This window comes from Conger conger, chromosome 10 (genome assembly GCF_963514075.1).
Source record: "Conger conger chromosome 10, fConCon1.1, whole genome shotgun sequence".
NCBI classification, from domain to species: domain Eukaryota; kingdom Metazoa; phylum Chordata; class Actinopteri; order Anguilliformes; family Congridae; genus Conger; species Conger conger.
The window spans coordinates 17,330,792-17,348,330 of record NC_083769.1 but is presented as its reverse complement, the minus strand read 5'-3'; the positions used below and the strand labels follow the sequence as shown (position 1 = coordinate 17,348,330).

General features: G+C 39.8%; 1 protein-coding gene across 4 annotated transcripts in view; it reads right to left on the bottom strand.

Annotated features, from left to right (window-relative positions):
• LOC133138627 (prickle-like protein 2) overlaps nucleotides 1-17,539 on the bottom strand; it is a 49,994-nt gene that overhangs the window by 17,321 nt on the left and 15,134 nt on the right. The window contains exon 1 of one of the 4 annotated variants that reach the window (XM_061257539.1): nucleotides 6,924-7,054. The exons of 2 other annotated variants lie outside the window; for them this stretch is intronic. The gene's annotated coding sequence lies outside the window, so the exon portion shown is untranslated. Of the gene's footprint in view, nucleotides 1-6,923; nucleotides 7,055-17,539 lie in introns of those variants that run through there. One more of the 4 variants, XM_061257537.1, reaches the window with a different exon arrangement.

Below are 17,539 nucleotides of genomic sequence, written 5' to 3'. Positions count from 1 at the left end.
CATTTTATCTTGAAGGGATAAAACACCCCAGTAATAGCAAGCATTGAACAGCAAGTGCAGTAACGGTTCTGAAAAGCTTTTATTATTTTATTTTATGAACTTCATTCAGTAGCATTCAAAATGTGTTTTTTTTTTTAAAACAAGCACATCTGAAAATCAAAAAGGCTAGAAGTTTAATTTCCAGGCCACAAACCATGGTGGCTGCCTTCCACTTCTACCATTTGATCTGCATTTCTGTTGCGTATTTTCAAAATCACTGCCCCTTCACAAAAATGATACCTCTGCCTTTTCTCATAGGATTTCATTTCATTAACTTTTCTGCCAGGGCAGTATAAAAATTTAAAAATACTTCCTTAAGTGTATTAGCAGCCTTTAAATATGGTATAGTTACAGAAGGGAACAAGGCAGGTCCCTGAATTAATATGACAGTGCATTTCAAAAGCATTGGTACATGTAAGTTGTAGTCACAAAGTTATAGAGAAAATTGTATTTTTGATAAGTTTTATCATGAATAATTGTGTTATCTGCAAAAAAACATGCAGTCTATTTCCACTGTACTACAAGGACAATGGATAACCTATTAAACATTTAATAATGGTAATGTTGGTTCTTGCAGCATTGTGTATAATGAATGAAGGAAGGAAAAAATAATGAAGGAAGGAAAAGACAGAGCAGGAATACTTTTGATCTCAATATTTCACTTGCATAGATAACATAGCTTTAGTTGATTCAGAGGAAAAAACTATGAACATGTTAACAAACTAAAACTGTATTTTGTATCCATTTTTATATAGTGGGATGCTGTCACAGTGTACATGGTATGAGAATTATGTTATGACATTAAACAGACCTAGGTTGGCTTTTGTTCATAAGGCTGACTAGCCTGTGGTAATTATTTGTATTTAAAATGTTCGAGTAGGCTTCACATTGAGCAATTGAAAATGCTATTTTTATGTTTTAACGTATTAGTAATACATACAAATATGTTGTGTTTAAAATTCTGTTTTATTTCATTTGCCACAGGAAATGGGAACTTTGGGACTGTGGTTTCAGATGGTTAAAGAGGGCACTGGGAGGTGGATGTTAAGTGTAGGGTACATGCCACCATGTTACACACTGCTCTAAATTAGAACAGGAGATACACAGCACTCCCGCCTCACACCAGCAGTTAAAAAACAAAAGCCTAAATTTGTCAACAAGCGGGGGCGGTGATGCGGATGGGGAAGAAAAAAACAACAACTTTATCATTCCATAAAACTGCAATAAAATATGAATTTACTGTAACAGTTCTACCAGCCTTTTTTAACAAATGCACCTATGTGGCTTCACTGTTAGAGCATAAGCTCTTCTCACCAATTCTTCCGCCAACTGGCAAACACACCATCTTTTTTTAACTTCATAGGTAACTGGAACATTTCTTTGGCAAACTTCATATAAGCAAGGCAAAAGCAAGCTTAAAACTCACTTTTTATGTTGGCTAATGGAGTTATATTTTAACATTTAATTAGAAAATAATAAGAAATTCCCAGTTTCTCTCTACATTGCATGACCATACACAAATTCTCATTTTACTCAGACCTGACCACTCCACCTTGCTGAGATTATACCTGTCCTCTTGCTGAAAAGCTGCAGCAGTCTTTGGTATAAACCACAGCAACGTAGAAGGCATAACATAAATCAAGCCATCTCTACATGCAGGCTCACTACTGAAGTCCTCCCGAGCTTACCCCTCACCTGGTCTCTCCCTACTCCAGAGATATGAAAATCTAATCCTGGAGGGCTGCAGAGTCTGCAATTTTTCAGCTCTTACACTCCTAATTTAAGTGTCACTAGAATCACCAACAAAGAATCAGAGATGGAAAAAACAAATTCAAAGGTTGTATATTTTTATATGTTTTAGACATCTACAGAGCCTGGAGACAGAATGATCACATAACAACACCTTTGTGCTGGTACAAGGACTTTTGAAAACAGCATTATGTTTATTGCAAATTTACTGTTTAATCCCACCAATACTGCTTAATCCCACCAAATAATAACATTTGGCAAATAATAGGAGGGTTGAGTCACTGGTTGAGTAAAGAGTCAAAGCAAATGTTTCCATGGACTAAACTGGCTCCTGAAATGGAACCAGGATAATCTAGACACTGCTGCCTTCCAGGACTCAAGTTTGATATCCCTGGACTACAGCACCATCTCAAGCCTCAGTGCTCTCCTGTCATGGCTGTTCTGCATGGCCTCCCTCTGCTCCTTCTCTCCCCTCCCCCTGCTGAGTCACACATCTACTCGTGGATCATGGCATGTCTCTGTGAAATATCTGTGTGGGTGAGTAACCACCATCTGAAGCTCAATAAAAGCAGGTTTGAGACCAAAGATCAGTTTAAAGTTAAAAGTTTGCCTGGATCAGTTATCAATTTAGGCCTTGGAAATGAGGTGTAACAACCTCATTAATTAATTAATAGTAGACTTAAGTGACCATGGCACATGCACCATTTGACTGCTCAACTCAGACCTTCAGTGCTCCTGCAACCAAACTATTTTTGCAGTTCCATTACAAAGTGAAAACCCAAAAATGATACCAAAAAAGTCTCATCTGCAAATAGAGAGGCACACTGGACAATGAAGTCTATCTGCGAGCATGAACTCCATGATACATACAAATATTTCACCATCAAAAATGTGTATTACATCATAGCAACAAGATAAAGAAAACCCTTTTTGATATTGTTATACAGTGGGCTCAAGAATTATTGGCACCCTTAATAAATATGCACAAAAAATTGCTGTTAACTGAAAAAGAATACACTTATTGACATAAGATGTATTTCCAACATGCATAACATAGTGCACTTTATTAATGATTCAATGGAATCAACCAAAGTCTCACTTTTTTCTACTAATAAATGTATTTTCCGAAAAAACAGGTTCCACAATTAGTGCCCACCCCCGGTTAAATACTTTGTGCAAACACCTCTGGCAAAGATGACAGCCATGAGTCTTTTCCTATAATTTCTGAGGTTGGCGAACACATTTGGAGGGATCTTTGACCATTCCTCCATGCAGAACTTTTCAGAATCATTGATATCCCCCCTCTTCATTTCAAACCATGGGTTTCAATGGGACTTTAGTCCGGAGACGGAGATGGCCATTGACCCTCTATGCTCAAACCACAGAACTGTATAAGAACTGCCCTCTTCCATATTTAGTGCTGCGTTGAAAATGTGTGCTGCTTCGGCTATAGCGGAGGTTGAAAATAACTAATGCAGCAATATTTATTGCAGAAATAATTATACATTTATTTGCTATTGCCTAAAAAGTGCCAATGATAAAAGGTATTCGAAAATAAATGTATTTTAGCAAAAAATGACATATTATACCTTTAAGTGTTGATGCACTGCAAACCATGCCTACCATTATTAGCAGGTTTGGACTGGAGTCAGACACCCCTGACACCCATACAACATCTAATAGTTTACCACCTGCTCTCTCTTGCCACTGATCTCCCAGTCCAGCCTGTTTTGTAGGTGGTCTACTGCAATTGCAGTACACCGGGTACAAATTTACTACACCACTGACCCACTACACCACGCCAACTCATCCAGAACATGGCCGTCTTCTTCCCTCACTGTGATTTTGTACTTTTGTTTCGGTCTCAGTCTCACCTCTTTTCCACCCTGGCCCAACAGTGTGGGAATGAGCTGCATGTGCCAGTTAAGGCAGCAGCATCACTCTCCACCTCCAAGCTCAGGCTGAAAGCCCACCTCCACACAAGTCCCAACCTCTTGGGCCATTAGTAGCAGCTTTGAAACTTAATATCTTATTAACTTATTAAAAGAGGTTAGCGGTGGTGGCCGGTAGCCATTTACCTGCGTGGGCCCCATACACACACGCATGCACGTGCACATGCAGACACACACAAGTCCTCACCTCCAACCTCTATACTTACAAAGGAAAAACAAAATAATGCCAATATTAACTACAAAACACTTTTTTTTTTACTATCTTAACCTTGGAGGCTTAATAAACTGTTTAGAGTTAATAAAATAATGAAAAAAATATTACTGGTGTCTGTAAACAGTGTTATGGGAAATAATACCTGGGGGGTCAAGCGCAAGCTGAAGACACACCTCTTCCGGCAGCACCTCTCCCCATCCCTCCCTACCTCCCTGTGAACCTTAATTGTTGTCTCTGTGACTTGCTTTGTGTATCGGTATTTTGAGTTGGCTAGGTAAGCAGTGTTTGGATAGTTAACTTTGGTCACTTTTGCTCTGTTTGTTTGTTTGTTCAAAAAAAAAAAAAAAAAAAAAAAGGCCCTTGTCCTTATCTTTGTTGTGCAGGTAGCAGTTGAAATTGTACTTCCCTCTAGGGTCTTTCAGCGAACTTATCCCTGGTTATGGGTATGCACTTTGTTGTACGTCGCTCTGGATAAGAGTGTCTGCCAAATGCCAATAATGTAATGTAATGTAATGTAATGGGGTATATCACAAAGCAGGATTACTGCATGGGCTTCATAAATTCACTGAGTAAAACCTGGAACCCTTTCAAAACAGGAACATGGACTGAAGTAGGCTTAAGAACAGCTGTTCCGGGTTGGACTCAATTAACTTATCCAACTGATGTCCAGGCAACCCCTTGAATGGGGAATAAGAGAAAGGGAAATGAAACAATACAGGTAACGGAAATGGCTAATGGAAATGGCTAATGGAAACACCTCCAGTCCCAAAAGGCTGAAAAACCAAAATGGCTGCCTAATCCAAAATAACTTGCATGGAGATTTAAAATTCACTGAGGTCAGTTTCAACAAAATAAAAGGAAACATAACCAAGCAAAATACAGTACTATCCCGATGGATGGATTTTGTAATCAGGTTGAATTACTTTAAATAAGTGGAGTTACTAGGTTCCAAAGGTTCTCTGGACATAGCATATCTATCGCCCTGGGACGCTAAAACCCGCCGGGTTTCTGGCAGCAGCCAATCAGCATGGCAAAAATACGTCACCCAAAAGAGAAAGCAAGCCCTTCCAATTGAACCCCCATGTGGACGCACTCCAAGTGCATCCCACGTCCGGAAGCAAGAGGCATGCCCAGCCAAAACTTTTTATTTTATTTATTTTTTATCAGATTTATCAGGTGATTCCGAGGCGCCCGAGGTGCTTGTTTTTGTGCGGCGATCTACTAACCCTGCCAAGTCCCTCCCTCTGGAGCAGCAAGCCAATTATGCTGCTCCACGTGAGCCGGCCAAACTTGGCTTTTTGGCAGGACCGAGAATCGAACCCCAGTCCCCGGTGTGCAACTGCAGATGCCCAGCCAAAACTGACAAATATGCGAGAAAATAGGAAGAAAACGACTTTAAATATGATGTCTTTATGAGCACGATTTACTGACAGAAAAGTCAGTGTTGAATATTACAAATATTTTCATGAAAACATTTTTTACACACTGACAGATCGAGGATGGGGAGGTGTCCTTGGCACCCCATTGTGTGGCCACCACTGGTGGGTAGTGTAGTGGTTAGCTTTGGGACTGTCACTGTCACTGAAATCACTTGATTGTAATTGTCATTGAATTGTAATTTGGATTGTCATTTTCACTTTATGTTGTTTGCCATAATGGCCTTGGAAGTCACACAAAAACATAATTATAAAATGAGTCTTCAGCCATTTAAACAAAAGTAGCACATTTATTATCTGTAATCGGAAAATAGGTAGGCCTAACTATTTTGTAACATTAAGACCAAACCCTCTTTCCCTATTTTCCAGTAAAGTAGCATGTGTGTACAACCCATGAGGAAACACAACAGAGATATGTGCCATCGACAATGTGACAATGCTATGTGTTGTTTGTTCAGGCTGAAGGTTAAAAAAAAAATCTCTTTTTTATGTTTTGCATCAACTTCACAGCCTCTTTTGTGCTTTACAGTTTCAGTGTGGGCGTATGTGAGAGAAGCTTCTTTTTTACGGATCCAGCCTCTTTTTTATGTAATTCAACATGAGCAGAGATTTTCCGATGATGCATCTAGTGCTCAGCCAGCCACTTTCCTCAAGATTGCTACATATCTATACAATTGATATAATGGTTTAAAAAGCCTTCATTCCGCAGGCATTGACATAAATCTTTCCTGCCACAATTTATTACACTGTGTTCACATTTTAGAAAATCCTTCTGACCATGCCCTGGATGGTGTTGGTATTCCATCAGTATAATTATAGGCCTGTTTCAACAGCCCTCTCTAGTGCCACACATTATCTGTTTTCCATGGAATGGTCCATGAGAGCATTATATTCAGTGATACTAGTGTTTATAATTTTCTCAGATCAGAAATGTTGCCCCCTCAAAACGGGGATCCAGTTACTTAAATTAGTCGTTAGTCCACTGCTAGTTTGTTCAAATGCCAATCCAGAGTCCGTGTGTGAATCCAGGACAGTCAATACTCAATGAGTGGTTGTAAACTGTCACTCCACCCGCACAAGCACAATGGGTTCACAGATATAAAACACATAGGCTACTGACGCTCGTGCGCGCCCGCGAGGCGTCCCAAAAATAAGAACTACAATAAAAAAACATGCATTACGCAAACATAGAACAGCTGTCTCCAATCGTCGTCCATAACAGCCGCTTCTTTCAGTAAAAAGTACGCTCCGGAGCATCATTCTTTTTTTGCAGCGTATACTGGTGTGTTGTTTTAACCTATTGCATGAGTCAACGAATACCAGCAACCCGCGCAGTTTTTTTTTTTTTATCAGTACAACTCAATTGCGAAAATGTATGTTCCATGTAATCTTTCAAACGTAAAATACCACGATACTCAATAAAATCTAAACATAAAACATAAGAAACTATGAACACTGAACACATAAAGCATGAGAAACAAACACGCCAAATACCGCGCATATCTACAGTAACCGACGTCGAATGTTATTTACCTTCAAAATAGATTATTAAAGCTTGACTTCTCCCTTCTGCCAATGTTAGTTTTTTACACGGTTGTCCATTTTCACATCGCCTCCGTATCATCGCAACCACCACGACGCATCTCACTCCAGTTCTCTCGTCCGTGTGGCACCGCAAGCTGGCAGCTTACCTCCACAGACGGAAAAAAACAAGCCCTCTCTCTACATCACTCTCACAATCCGGGATAGCCTATAGCCAAACTACGAACTACAGCCTGTTGTTTCTCCTTCTCTGTCCCGTAAGATACTCGATGCTGGGCGATATAAATAAACACTATATAAATAATTCCCCTATTTTAATAAAACTAGGTTGTATCTGATCTTTCCCAAAACTGTAAAAAATTTAAAAGAATAGAAACCTGCAACCTGCCAAGTAAGTTTCCGCTCGTTTTATTCAATCGCCGTGTCTATATCCGCTTATCATATAGTTCAAAGTACACCATTATTACCATCAACAATAATGACTTCTCTGTAGGACTAGGGCAGAAGTGGGGGGCGAACCAGGCTACCAAGCAGCTGAACAGTGGTTACGATGTGTTTTTCTTGGCTCATAATAAATTGAATACGACCTATATTATGGCACACAGACGAGTTGCCACACAACTGGAAAAACCTTTGAACGACTCAGTATCAGTAGCCCATACATTCAGTGGAATCATACAGAAAGGGCACTGTCCACATAAATTCACTCAGATCTGGCAAGGGTAAAAGGTCCAATACTGTCTTTGATTTACTTTCACTGTCAGGCACTTTGTCTAAGCAAGCATCAGTCTTTCTTAAATGCATCTGCAGGATATCCAAGCTATATTGGCAAGGACCCCAGCTGTTACAGTGTATGTGCATTCACTCACTCTTGGCATCTGCCCTGTGCATCTCAAGTCACAGTTACACTACCCTTAACCCTCATATTATGTTAAGACTTTTAGGTTTGGGAATATGAGATAAAAATAAAAATGGCTCTATATTTGCTGTCTTATATTTAATACAGCTACAGAGGGTAAAGCTAACCACACGTAACCCCTTTGTATGCAAATTTTGTTTGTACGCATGACTTTTGAAAACATAGCATTATGTCTATTTCTGTATCTAACTGTATAATCCCACCAAATTAGAAATTGAGAAAATCATATAGTATCAAAAATAAAAAAGAGCTTAATTGGTTAATGGGGTCAAATAGACCCCGAACATAATATGAAGGTTAACTGTACCAGGTGTGAACACACTCACCTGCAAGCCCTTTACACCCTGCAGACCACACAGTACTGCAGGAGGGCCAGTGCATATTTTACACTCTACAGGCCAAACTCAAAATCAAGTGAGAATAGGATGAAAACAAAGCTTGAGTACTGAAGGAAATCATCCATCATTGTTCACTTTTAACAGACAGGAAAGATGACCTGTATACATCTAAATAGCAAGCTAATACCTAATTCATCCTCTCACCTGTGGTTGACAGAGATACAACCAAACTTTTAATAAACCTCAGAAGCACCCAGACATACAGTATGTCACTAGACAAGGAAAAACTCACAGTCATGTATCTGGAAAACTGTGGATCAAAACCAGCTTGCAAAGTGTTATCATATTGAGTGTTGTTATTATTATATAAAAGTGTGAATATTTCCCCCATGTTTTATGTTTTTCCAAGTTTTTCTTCTATTTAGTGATCAACAATGTATTTCCACACTGTCACTGTTACTATGCAACCCACACCCACAGATAGAGACCATTTCCTACACTGAACAAAGATGCACATCTCTCACCCATGTCAACTGATAATCTGGGTGCTGGCATCATCAAAACTGTGGACTACGGTTAAGTTAGCAATAGATTATAGGGCCAGACTTCTTCCAGTCTTCATTTTCTTTCTTTAAAACAATATTTCAACTCGCTCATTGATAATTGCCTCTTTGTAACCGCAAGTGACATGAAGAATTGATTAGCTAACCATGTACACAGCATCGTATTCACAAATCAACATGATTTACTGATGTGGCCAAACATTAGCTTGCTAGCAGGTAATCGTATCTAGCCAGATAGCTCCATACATTTACAACATTTCTGAAAGGAACAAATTCAGATTGTTTGATGTGAGTACACCCACCTGCAAGCCTTTTACACCGTACAGGCCACACAGTACTAGAGGAGTGCCAGTGAATGTTTTACACCCTACAGAAAACACAGTACTAGAGGAGTGCCAGTGAATGTTTTACACCTTACAGGTCACACAGTACTAGAGGAGTGCCAGTGAATGTTTTACACCTGACAGGTCACACAGTACTAGAGGAGTGCCAGTGAATGTTTTACACCCTACAGACCACACAGTACTAGAGGAGTGCCAGTGAATGTTTTACACCGTACAGACCACACAGTACTAGAGGAGTGCCAGTGAATGTTTTACACCTGACAGGTCACACAGTACTAGAGGAGTGCCAGTGAATGTTTTACACATTACAGGTCACACAGTACTAGAGGAGTGCCAGTGAATGTTTTACACCTTACAGGTCACACAGTACTAGAGGAGTGCCAGTGAATGTTTTACACCCTACAGGTCACAGGACTGACTACAGAACGGAAGTTACATGCATTTTACAGACTGCTTTACCTGCGACAGGCCACACATGAGCAGAGCCTGTGAACATTGTCCACTCTACAGGCCATACAGTAGCGCAAGAGAGCCGGTCAACGCTTTAAACCAAGTGTAAAATAGATGGAAAAACTATTTTACTCAACACTGTACATTTGCTAAATAGAATTAGGCAGCTAGCTAGAAGATTGAACTAAAGCTAGCTTAAATGCGATTAGATTGATATGGAGCAGACATACCTCCCTTGCTTGGCTGTGTTCCTTTACACGGAACTACTAGAGATACAGTAACGGCGACTGTAACTGACATTCACATTTTATGCAGTCTTTTCTCCAGCATCAGTCCCCTCTTACTAAAGGATGGTCTCAATAGCACAAACTGTCTCACAGCTCAGCTCATTCTAAATGCAGAAAGGCTTTGTTATCTGAGAATAAATGCTGCCCCATTTTAACGCGCTGCTTGGATTTCAGTGACAGCCGCGCTCATTTTGTGAAAATTGTTTTTTTAAAGTCAACACTTGCTCAATTTCACATGCAAAAGTCTGTTATATTTGGTCGAGACCAAGGTTTACTTTTAACTGCACATGCTGCAGTTGCATTAAATAGCGCTGGTGTTCTTTTCTCTGTGCCTGTTGATGTATATGACAGAATCCTCGCCCACCTCTGACAGTAAATCTAAGCATGTGAATGTAGAAGATGTCGTTCAGCTTTTGAGAGGCAAATGATGACTAATAAATGCCTACAAGGCATTTGTCACCACGTGTGACAGGATTTGATCGCACAACAATGGATTGCATGGTTGAACAAGTCGGCTGATAAAGAAAGGAAAGAAAGACTTCACAAAACAGAAGAAAGGGGACCAAACGGTTGATCAGACAGAAATGTGCTTGCTATGGCTATTGCCTTTTGCGGATGGGGGGGCTAAGTAGCTATCAGAACCGATCATGGAACGGGGCGGTGGCTGAGAAGGCAATTCATTACTAACTAATGCTCAATTCCCTGTTCCTCAACGCACAAAAGCAATGATTTTCATTAGCGCACACTGCACCTTATTTGTTGAGCTGTTTCCAATGGTAAAGGCAATGCTAAAATGTTTGATCTCAGAGGCCCTCGGGAGGGGAAAAGTTACCTGCAACGGCAAAGCCAACAAATGAGGACAAATGATAAATTAGCCTGCCAAAAAATTATGTTGCCATTCTAAATAGACATGAAATGCAGTGTGAGCAGATGCAACTAGCAGACTTGCCAGAAGCTATCCATGATAACATAACATCAATATGTTATGCTATGGAAGCGGCTTTGGAGGAATCTGATACACGATTGCAGTAGTGCCCCTTTCTTCTCAAGAGGCTATTTTATTAAGTGAACTAGAGCCGGTCGAAATGACCTGTGGATTCTGGAAGGCATCTGCCATCAAGCTAAATCTCTTAATCCCAGACCAAAACAGTCTATAAAATTGTGGCTGATAGTGGCTACATTCCTCTCACCTGGAAAGAGGCAACTACTCTCTCTCTCTCCCTCTCTCTCTCTTTTCCTATTTGTCTTTTACACTTGAGTGCCTTCATATGGGATGTTAAGTTTAATGTAACGTGCATTTACTTTAGTGATGTCACTGCCAAGCCAAAGGAATGAGAGCTGAAATGTCGCAGCTAGCAACGTTTTGTTATAGAATATAGCAATATGAATAATGCAGGGCAAATAATTTAACTATCATAGTGAACTAGCGCAGATTGATTGATCCGTCAGTCGATCTATTTGTTTATCTGTGTGTCTCTCTCGCTCCTCTCCCTATCTCTGTTTTTTATTGCGTCAGTACACTCGGTCTCCATGGCATCTGCCTGAGCAAGTATCCACGGTAACCTTCTCTGCCTCCTTTAACAAGACGTGTGTGATTAATGCAAGATGGCTGGCGGAAGAATGCTTATTTGTCATTAGCTTTTACCAGCAGACTTGGAACAAACGTTAAAAATATAAGCTTTACTCCACCCAAACAGATTACCGTTAAAATTAAACTAATTTAGGCCTTTTCGGAGATTCAGTCCAGCCTCAAGCACTTTGGTTTTAGCTTATCAATATCAATATCATAACTGCAATTAAATCAATAAAATCTATTATAATTCAAAACCAGTCACAGTTGCTGGTGCTATATTAACAAGTATTGCTGAAAAAAGCATTGCTTGAAAACAGGTATGAATTAAGAGAATGCCATGATGAAATATTTAAAGACAGCTTCAAATCTTTCACTTGTCCACTGTGGGTGGTGCGGTGTGAATTATTGAATATTTTAAATTTTTAAAATCTTTTCAGGTGTGGATTGTCTGAATAGTACACAGAAATACAACTACAAGTCAAAGGATTGTGACTTTTTACAAGCCAAAAAACATTTTAATATATATTTTAAGATAGAATAATAATGATGATGATGATGATGATTATTATTATTATTATTATTATTATTATTATTATACACCAGTTTTAGCAATCACATTAAATATGTTTTTGCGGCTTGTAAATAATCAATACTATTAATATAAATATTTTTTAATATTCTTGGATATAGCCACTGGGGCCTGGGGCCTTGAGGTTATTGTGAAATTTCTAGTACTACATCATCCCGTAATTCAATGTCCTGTAGTTGTTCCCAGAATTCAGTGTTGATGCTTGTTTGACTTACAGCAACAAACAAAAACTATTTGCCATTTAAAAAAACTATTCTAACAGGGAGCATTGAAACGGTGAATTGAAGGCTATACCTACCAAGAAATCAACTTCCTTGAGTACATTTTACAATATAAGAATTGCGTATATGTATAACCTTAAAAAACATGGACAAATAAGAAGAAAGTTAATCCCAAAAATATTTACACTGACATGACTACTCCATATTTTATATGCTCAGATAAAAATATACTCTCCCCCCCTACTGGCACCAAGATCAGAGGATAGTTGTCATGGAGAAGATAAGAGCATATACAGACATACTCACATACAAATGGACACACACACAAATGAATGCACATACACACACACACATACGCATACACACACAAATGGGCACACACACATACAAGCACACACTGAAACACACACACACACTCACACCCACCCACCCACCCAACCACACACACACACAATGAACAAATAGATGTACAAGCACACACATTCAACCGGACAAGTACAAGCACGCAGCACACATATGCACACACACATTGAGAAAAATGCACATAAAGCACATGCCCAAACATTGCATACACATGCACAGATGGACAAACACGCACATACTGTGTAGTATGCATGCTCATTTTGCCAAGCCTGCATCACATGAGCTATTTCTGTTTTTGCTTCTTGTGACATTTACTTGATATGCTAATTGTGGGGGGACTGTTCAAGTGATCTAACACACACACACATCACACACACACACACACACACACACGCACACACACACATGCTACAACAGAGATTTTACCAGAACTGAAAAGCAATAATTAAGCGGTGATAAAGTTCTAGAGTGTGGGATGTTGTGACGTAGTATTAAATGCTTTCTGTAAATGCCCTGAAATAACAGAGGAATAAGTAAAATTATAAATAAACTGAGAATAGTTTCTACAGCTCTTGATGTCTAACAGCTTTGCCACTGTCAATGCTTTTATAAAACTATTTTGGTAGCCGAGGAATTTGGATGAAAATGCTTTGCCAAAAAAACATAATCGACAAGGGCAATAAAACAGACCATCACAAAATGGTAGAGCAGGTGTTCCAATTCCTAATCTGAGAAGAGTCCCTGTGGGTGCAGGTTCTTAAGCCCAGCACTACAGCAGCTTATTGAAGTAATGAACCAATCATGGTGTTCATTCAAGACATTGATTAGTCGATTCAGGTGTTTTATTTTTGAATTGGGATAAAATTGGGGAGCCCTGTGTTAAAGTGTTATTCTCGCGATGGATTTCACCCTGACTTCGATTTCCTTCCCTTCATGGTGACTCATAGCTTATAGATAATTTGTGTAAAAAATGCTCAAACCATTTGCTTGCGGGTGGAATACTTAATCATGGCACTTTATTATTCACGCCTGGCAACGGAAGTGTCTCTGTTGCTATGCTTTGGCATCTGTTGCTCCTACCATTCACTTCACAGAGAACATTAGTGAACACCGACATGCTCACAGCAGCCATGCAAAGCAATGGTGCTTCATACAGTAAGTACTAATTATGCACTAACATGTACATTACACACGCGCATGCACACATATTATGTACATTTTCTGAAATGTATATATATATACTGTGTGTGTGGACTCTGTATCATATATTCTAGGTGTGTGTGTGTGTGTGTGTGCGTGTTATTTGGAGGCAGCTTTTGGCCCAGTTCAAATCCAGTGCAGGCTTCTGGGTATCTAAAATTGCAGACTGGCCAGTGAGCCAGAACAGGCCATGGAGAGATGGCTTGCAACAGAGAAAAGGATTGTGTGCAAATACTAGTGGGATGGGATCTCTGCTATTCAAATCCAAAATGCAATTTTATGTAAAGCAATGTAATGAAAGATGACACATTCTGCCACGTCTGTAAACAAATGCTAAATCTGAGATTTGTCAAAGACCAGCTCTCTTTGAGCAAGAATGCAATGGGATTTACGGATGTGTGGTCCTCTGCCAACAGTTTGAGCATTACGCTTCCGGGAAATCAAACAAAGACACCAATGCATGTTCTTTATTCCTTTCTGTACCGAGGTCTGGGGACATTGTGCAAGCAGCAGCTTTTCAATTAAATAGGGCATGATCACAAACCGGGAATTGTTTAGGCCATCTGAGCTTCATGTGCTCGAAAACAAGAGAACCCTGTATTTTCCTATTCCTTCCACCACTAGCCCAGACAGTGAGGGAGAATGGGACAGATACAAAAACATCCCTGACAAACTGTCCCAGACAAACATCTTCACATTCTCCACCTCAAATTACCATTTTACAGTGAAATGTGGCATCCCCTTAGCCGGTAGACATTGGACATCATGTATCAACAACTGTAACTTGTTGTATTATAAGTGTGGTTGCCAGACGTCCAGTGTTCCGGACGGTTGTCAAATTATTTGTACAGGTCCGCGGTGTGGTCTTGACCAGACAATGTAATGGTCTAAGTAATTGACGGTCGAACAGCCTGACAGCTCCCGACCTCGTGCGTGATTATGCTTCCAGCATGTGGTCCATTTTGACAAATTCTAAATCTGGCAACCCTAATCACAAGGTGTCTCAGAAACTATCGGTAACAGGGAAAATGTAAAATCAGTGACCTCAAACTCGGCTCTTGGAGGGCCACAATGTGTAGTGTTTTATTTTTAAAAATTGGCTTCCTTTAAAAAAAAAAAAGCCTTTATTTAAAAGTAGTGTGACTCTTTAGCCAAACAGTATCTTAACATGCTGAAACAAAATCCAGCAGATACTGTGGCCTTCCAGCACTCGAGTTTGAGTTTAAATTAAATATTGACTGATATACTGTAAAACAAGCATGTTTTATTCCATACTCTCTCTACCTAGTGTGTTTGGCTGTAGACGGCCTTCTAACCAGCAAAAAGGGACTAGTATTAGTTCAGTTTAAAGCCCTGCCAGAAGCATGCTTGTGGTGAAGGTATGTGCCTGTATTTTTGGCTAAAAGATAGCAATGAAAAAAAGGTAAATGTCCCGGAGGAGCACAAAATGAAGGTTCTGTGGTATGCAAATATTTTGTTTTCCCAATTCCCATATAGTGGTCATAGTTCAGGGCTTTTTTCTTGTTTGATAAAAGAGTGTGACAGATTTGGGTTATGAGAAATGCATGATGGGTAGTCGGATGCTGGGTGAGGCCTAGCCGGTGATTAAATACTGTAGCTGAGGCTCTAACATCATTTCAAGGCATCTTTCAACCCAGTTTCTGCTCACTGTCTTTCATTACAAGTGAAGCAGTCACTCCAGTAACCAGCAGGATACAGGCAGTCAGATTTAGCAGACTGTAATTGTGCACAATTGGGAGCTGCTGAGGGAAAGAGAATCAAATGAGCACGCTCACTATACGCCTTAATAGCATAGAAATGTCCATTTATTTACCCTCACCGCTTAGTACATATCCTCTATGGAGGCACCTAACTTAAACTACTATCGAAGGTTCTTCTAGACAGGCCAATGTAACATTTTTATTTTAGAATGGCACGTTATAATCACGCATTCCGGGCTTGCCGCCGATTACCATTTCCGTCGCTCTTGTGCACCTGCTGCAAACATGACCGCAATGCTGAGTGGAGGATAGCGTGTCCCCTTAGCTAAGGTTAGCAGTGCCCTGTGACACCTGTCGAGCTCCAGCAGGGAGGGGAATTAGCCCTGTCCTTCAGCATAGCACTTCCCGAGCATGTGCCTCCACGTGAAAGCATTCAGGGCAAAAGACGGTTAGCTTTGCGCTAATGTGAACACTCTCGGTGAGGGCGACGACGAGAAGCCGGCGCTGAAAACAGCCGCCATTTTGAAACGCGTGACGCAGGCTAAGACAGGGAGACAGAGGAGGTGCTACATTTCACAGCTTTGTCTATATCGCACCCTTTTTTGTTTGCATTAAACCCCTTTAATTTATGAAACGTACTTAGCATGGGCTAATAATTTAAGAACTGCCACATATTTGGAGCTGTTAATTATTTTACGGTTCTTAAACAATTTCCAGGTGCCATTCATACTGAAAGCAGGAGCACTGTGCAGATGTTCTTTTCTTAAACTAGGTCCTCTCCTACTGTATTAATGCACTCAATTTATTTGTATATTTTTAATCTCTGGCATAATCATTTTTACATTGTATTACTGTCGCTGAGGACCCCCTTGAAAATGAGATGCTACATCTCAAGGGGTTATTCCTAATAAAGGATTTCAATCAAAAATAGCTAAACATGTTCTCGTAACTTTCTGCCGTCAGCGTTCCGTAGAAACTCTGCTTAGAATTCAGCTTATCTTTCCCTTTCCCAATCCTGCGCACTTTTTACGATAACTTTTAATATAATGCAGAGATCATATTTATCATCATATTTTTTATATAATGCACATCACTAACATCAATACACTATGACTAGTATTTTTGTTTTGTCTGTCAAAAATTAAGAGGCCAATTTTGAACAACAATCATCGACATTATATCAGGTGCGGTGGTTGAAAACCAGAAGCTGGCCCCATCCCAGCTGGTTCCATCCCAATGACAGCACAATCCCTATATTTGTATGTCCGAGTCGGAGCACTGAGCTGGGATCAGTTTTGCCATTTAGCTCATTTTGGAGAAGACAATATGAATCTGATCTGAGATGACCACTCCTACGGAGATGGTTTACAAATATGGGATTATGACTGAGTTTAGGAACCACTGTTGTCGGGCACATTTGGGGCTCTACTGCTTCTCCCAGCAGGAATTGCACAGATGGTCACCCCAGTCTGCGCCTCAAACACACTGCACACTGCATACATCACCATCCCTGAACCCATCAATCTGAATAATTCATTTGGCTTGCATTACTGCAGCCTTATTATTTTAAGCAGACTCTCATTTTATAGCTAAAATTATTTTCCAAAGTTAATAAATTATAATTAAGCAAGCAAGGCTTTCAAAAAGAAGCAGCATAACCAACTACAACTGACTATTATCTTTTATGCTGAAATGTCATAAAGAGTATATGTGGGTTAATTAAAGAAACCAAAAGTTATTGACCAAGTCTTATGTAGGAGGACACTGTACATAAGAAGGCATTACATTACATTACAGGCACTTAGCAGACGATCTTATCCAGAGCGATGTACAACGAAGGCATTGTTGTTTTTTCTTTTATTTTGCCTCCCTTGGAAATTTGCCCCCAACTTCATGGACCTACAGTGGCATGCAGTTATAGAGGGAGAGGGATATTTTCAGTTGTCAGTGGAAATAGTAACTAATGTCCATTTACCACTCACTTTAGATGAAAAGAAAGTACATTCTATACTAAGGAACTTGAAAATGTGTAATTGTCT